We start from the raw sequence: 6,063 nt of genomic DNA on the forward strand, positions 1-6,063 counted from the left end.
AGTTACTGTATCTCCTCACCCTTGACCTTGAGGCAGACTGTTAAGCTTCGGCCCTTCTGCAGAGACAGAGACCAGTAAATGTTTAGTTCGCCACTGCTTACAACAAAAATGATCTTGCTCATTTACACTCGTTACGTCCTGAAATAATGAAATTTGCACATCAAATAAAATTCCAAACAGCAGAAATTTTGTTCAGAGGAAAAAACATTTCTTTAAAATATTCAAAGAAATATTTTTTGTAACTTCAGAACTGTCAGTGTGCATCCTACAAGGAAAGGTTAGTCTTAGTGTGTGAAGGAAAACTGAGGAACAGTTTGCGTGTAGAGCTGAAGCAATGTCTGAATGTGTATATGTATATATGTATATATGTATATATGTATATATGTATATATGTATATATGTATATATGTATATGCTGCTTTGTCCTAAAAAACTTTGTGAATACTGTTTATACATATTTGAACTTTATAAAAAGTTCTTTGTGGATGTCTGCTGAAAGCTTTCACAAATACAGACTCAGTGTTTCGTATCATAGTGATGTTCAGGTTGCATGTGAAAGATAAATATCCCAGTTTGGAAGTCTGGTGTCAGACTGGTGCAGACCTGGAACAGATTTAAGCTGGATGCACGGTAAACCCACACAGGTGATTTGAATTACTTTGGCTGATTACACCTTCTCACGGGACCGTGTGGGTGGAAACACAACGTGAGCATCTCGCTCCTCCGTCAGCTGCGCTGCATCTGTTAGGGCGAAAGAAAACAATGCAAAATGTAATATTTCTACTGCCTTGCAGGGAGCTTTTGACTGTGTTTTACAGTTCTATAAGTATCCCTCACCGGCAGTGTGAGCCGTGCTTTGCAAAGCTCTAAACGTTTACGATGAAGAGGCTGGCTGGTATTGCTTTGGCTAAAATGGGTGTAGTTGTGCGTCACTTCTGCTGTATCAAATGTCATTGAAGTTGCCCTCCAGAATTTGAAAAACAGATCTGATGATAGTCTCTAATTTGCAGAATACAACATTATACTGTAAAACGACTGCTGCATGTCGAATCAGGTACTTCTGCTGTTTTGAGTGCATATATGTGCTCACATAGCTATTTACTTACAATTCATCTAGTGCACTTCATGTTCCACTTATCTACTGTGCTACCAGAATTATGTGCAGTTAGTGCGTATTATTATGAATGAACGATTATTATATGTGACCCTGTTTCTTGTCCTCAGTTGTTGAACTCTTGGTTTTGTAGTGGAACGGTGAGGAAATGACGCGGGACAGATTTCACGCAGTCGTAGCACCGATGATAATGACGCCACCTGTGAGCTTATTAGATGTTTTCACTGCTGAAACTAAGAACCAGGGATTAAAAATCCAGAGTTGGTGTTTTACGATATTTTGTATGATACCTACCAAAAAGTAAGCCTCACTTTCAGTGACTTATACTGGTTAAAAATGATTGGATGATCCCGTCTTTGCCACAATGTAGCCATTAGAGTAGCAGCTGGAGGCTGAAAGTGTGCAACGTCACCAATGAAGCTGTTAGAGTAACGTTCATAAACTCTAGGCGTTTCAATCAGGAAAGTCTATCCAGCTCTGTTTAGACTTCAGTGCTGTTTCGTAGCTTTAGAGCCACCCTGCTGCACCCTCACATACTCTGAGTAGTAATCTCTTTGCTACTACAACACTAAATGATCATTTAGCATGGCTGAATCACGGGGCTGTTGCAGAAATCCTGGGACGAAATGTCATCTTGGCACATTTTACTTGAACCTTTCTAACACTAGTGCGTGAGGATGTGCTTTAATGGTCTCTGTAATGGTTTACTGCCTCTGGACTCCCGCAGTAACTAAACAAAGAGGGTAATGTGATGCTGGCTTGTTTGGAAATACATGTTCGTGAGTCTGTATTTGGATGCATATATACGTGTTTGGCGTCACGAGGAGCAAATAAAATCAGCATTTGAGATTCCTGCCATATACAGGCCTGTTTCCACTGAGGGCTGCCGAGCAAAGGCCCGGCGAATGACATCCAGAGACGCAGAGAGAGAACATGAGGCAGTAAAGAGGAGAGTTAGGGTGGAAAGGGACCGGAGAGAGGCAATGCATTATTTATTAATCCACATTTCCCTCTTCTTCTTCATCCATTACTCCTCCTCCTCTTTTTCTGCTCACTCCTCCTCTTGTTCCTCTGTGACACTCATCCTCTCCTCCTCTTTCTCCTGTACCGTCTCCACCTCCCAGTCCTCTACTCCCTCTTGTTTAACATCATCAAGTCCTTCACTTTTATCTTGTTTTCCCCCTCTTCATCCACTGCTCCCTCTTGGTCATCTCCCTCCTCCTCTTCACCTCCTTCAGTCCGCCTTTGGTTTTATCTCAGCTGTCTTCATCTGACCTGTTGTTGCTTCTATCCAGTTATCAACCTGTGGAAGTCTTTTAATGTGATACGAACTTTGAGAAATGACTCGAATCGAGACCCGTTTCCAAACGAGCTTTGCGCTTGTGTAGCCAGGTCATTCAGGTAACACTTTCCCCTGTGCTGTATAAAAGTTTATGAAAAAAACACCTTGAAATCTGACCTCGAGAAACTTGTTGCTGATCCAGCAGGCTTGTGAGTATGACGTGCTTTAGAGCAGGTTTACCACGTGGTTTACAAGTCAAAAGCATATGAGATGGAGCCCACTCCTGTTTGACATGACCAGCTTCAAAACACCAACACAGCCATGGCAAACACTCAGAGCTTAGAAAATTGTGAAAATATTTGCTATGCTAACAACTTTGGCAACTAGCTGCTGAAAAGCATATAAAACATGTGATATGGTTACTTTTACATTGTCGGCGCTCTGGAGTCCATCGCTAACAGACCTTGTCGTCTCTGTCTCTTTTCAGGTGGCTGTTGTGGAAAAGAAAAGACGAAGAGAGACGCTGACATTGAGGATCCAGAGACACGAAAGAGCCCCAGTTCTCTTTATTTATTACCTTCACGATACGTGTGTGTGTGTGTGTGCGCGCAGGTGTGGCTGTGCATCAGGAAGAGGACGAGCATAGAGCATGTGTGCATTCTGATCGGTACCTAAGATTTAAGGCTATCATTTGCAAATTTTGTTTACTTTTTATAAGGTTCCAATAATTCATATATCATTGTCTAAGTATAAACAAAAGGACTTCACTCTTGGTACATATTGTGTTTTGTGTTTGTAACTAGCCTCCTATTTAAGAATGTATATTTGTATGTATGATATACTCATCTAGAAACTATATAATGGACAGTTTTAATATTGCTTCATCTCGTCACCACTATACTGCTCGTGCCATTAAATCCATGCACACGAGCATCTCTGAAACAGAAGTAATGCAGTCACTTCAAAGAAAACAACGAATGCTAAAGTTTTTCATTTCTGTTTATCTCTCATTTGTGGAATTATAGGAAAAAACCGTGATAATGACGTCATAATAATGACGCTATAATAATGACGCTATAATAATGACGCTATAATAATGACGCTATAATAATGACGTCATAATAATGACGCTATAATAATGACGTCATAATAATGACGTCATAATAATGACGATCTCAGAGGGCTTTCAGGTAGCCTACTCTGGCAGCCATATTGGAGGTCCTCGGTTCTTTTGTAGCTTAAACTGCACCTGCTTTAAAGCTTTAATTTATTAGTTAATGGACTCACAACAAAGTAGCTAACAGCTTCAAACCCCATGTAAATACTAACACTCAAATCTGGTAGGTAATAGTAGATAAGACTCTTTGTCAGATGTTTATCATGCTGTGTGGGTTCATGTTACAGGCTTACTTTGGTAGTTCTGACCAGGATTTTCATCACTTCTCTGAATATTCATCTCACAGTACTGCAACAGGGTAAAACTGCTTTTACATGAAAGGACACGGTTGAAAGAAGAAGGAGATTATCATGGACCAGTGCTTAGACTGAAGTACGTATGAGTTTTGGGAGCTTTTCAGCTCCAGTCCACTGTTCCTGTGACCTACCAAGGCTTTTATCTGCATACTTGACCCCAGGTTGTTCAAATAGACACAAATTTGACATCAGATGCCCTACCTGACACATTTATTCCTGACACTAGGAAAACTCCAGCTGTGACTCCTTGATGCTGAATTTGTGGCTCTTCTGAGTCTCAAACTGCAGAGCTGAGGCAAATGTGTTAACCACTACACAATGGTGTAAAAACCACTCGGCCAAATGTCACGAACCCAGAATTTGAACCAAAGACCATAAAATAACCTTTAATATTTGATGTGGACCAACATTTGGCTGATGCTCATTCGTTTCCATGACCTCACTGCAGTCTCTCCTGCTACACTGGTTTGCAGCTGTTTATCTGGACAAACCAACTAATGGAGGAAAACAGCATTAATGAGAATTACCTTTGGCTGGTTTCTCTGAACACAGTCCAGGTTTGTGCACTTTTAAACATAAACCTGCCTATTGCTGAAGCTCTGACAAATCTATTTTTATTTGTATCATATTATCAGAGTTCAAAAAAGGACACTAATGAGCATGTGCAGAGGTAACAGCGAGCAGCTGAGATGAAAAGGCCTTAGTATGCGTCAGCTCGTACTGCCGACGTTTGGCTTCTCTCTTTTGAATTGAATCCAAGTAAGACATGGATTCTTGTATTTGCAATAAAAAGCTGGTGTTATTATGGGTGACCTGTTGTATGTAATTGCACTTTGAAATGTGTATGTGAGTAATATTCACTCAGAATCCTCGAGAGTAAAGGCCAAAACTCCCAAAGTAAGGCCCCATTTGTAGGAAAATTCTAGCGGTTTGATATTTCCGTGGACCTCCACGATGGAACCAGATGGAACTGATTGTGTTTCGCACCTTGAAAAGTCTCTCTCGTCCAAACGATCTCTGCGGACGATGTTGACAGTGTACACAACTCTACGGGGACGGCACCATAGACGCAATACTGTGCTTAACAACAGCTGGATAATGGAAATGCATGTGTGTGCTAGTGTGTGTGAGTGTATTAAACATGGGCAATAGCAAAGCACTGGTGCTTCCATCCATGTATATGAGCTAATGTAGAAAAGGCACAGGCAGCGTGGCCTGTTATCTGATCCTGCCCTCGACAATCCTCCTTTTCACTTTTACTGTTACTAACAAAGAATCTGCAATATCCTCTCGGACACAGACGATCTGAGTCACCGAGTTATTTTTAAGCTTCTACGTTACAGATCTGGAATTTCTTTTCTCTGAAAAATTTGAATGACTGATTTGTAGTGTGTGTGTGTGTGTGTGTGTGTGTGTGTGTGTGTGTGTGTGTGTGTGTGTGTGTGTGTGTGTGTGTGTGTGTGTGGAGTAGATACACATAGTAGGAGGTGGTGATTAACTCTGATCAGTCCCTATAACACCAACATGTGCTCTCAAGCAGAGACATTCCCAAACTGTGTGCCCGTGCTTTGGAACATTTTATGACACAGCGATGAAGGTGAGCTGTATGCTGTCATCTGCAAAGATCTTCTACTGGGTTTTTGTCTTTCTTTTGTTGTTTTGTGTGCAAATATCTGAATATTTCAGCTTAGATGTGTGGTGATGATGTGAAGTGCTACCGATACAATGGCTTCCTCTTTACCAGTCCGTTTGAAAGCGACTGAAACAATAATATTGGCCCTGCACTGTTGATTAGCCAAAAATCTGAAGCCATGGACGAATGGAAACCGTGGATGCTTCTAATGTGACTCCACAGCCTCTCAAACACACATAATAGAGATGTCTTGCCTGCCAGATTATTTCTTCACAGCCATCTAGACCTGGCATCTAGAAAACCCTGCAACCCCTACGTGCGCTCTCTCGGCTGATTTTGCAGACTGTTTTCATGTCTTTCTTCCATACAGTGCTTACATAATTTAATAATCCCTCTTCTTTATGCCAACCATGTGGTGAACCAAAGCTCAGCTGTAGCTAGCATGAAGCTTTTCCAGTTGGCTACTTCAGTTATTACAGTACGTACGGCTGTGGGCCACTGGTTTGGAATGCCTGTGTTCTTCTGTTATGCACTGGCTTTGCCCTTAATGATTAATATATG

The 6,063-nt window shown here is 41.3% G+C and overlaps 1 protein-coding gene across 4 annotated transcripts in view; it reads left to right on the forward strand.

The window, feature by feature from the left end:
- The window catches only part of cdk14 (cyclin dependent kinase 14), a 227,950-nt gene extending 224,472 nt beyond the window's left edge, over positions 1-3,478 (forward strand). For all 4 annotated transcript variants that reach the window (XM_005745728.2, XM_005745731.2, XM_005745729.2 and 1 more), the window contains one exon: positions 2,884-3,478. The gene's annotated coding sequence lies outside the window, so the exon portion shown is untranslated. The remainder of the gene's footprint in view (positions 1-2,883) is intronic.
- Positions 3,479-6,063: the final 2,585 nt, after the last annotated feature.

This window comes from Pundamilia nyererei, unplaced genomic scaffold (assembly GCF_000239375.1).
Source record: "Pundamilia nyererei isolate P.nyererei 1_Seehausen unplaced genomic scaffold, PunNye1.0 scaffold00164, whole genome shotgun sequence".
NCBI classification, from domain to species: domain Eukaryota; kingdom Metazoa; phylum Chordata; class Actinopteri; order Cichliformes; family Cichlidae; genus Pundamilia; species Pundamilia nyererei.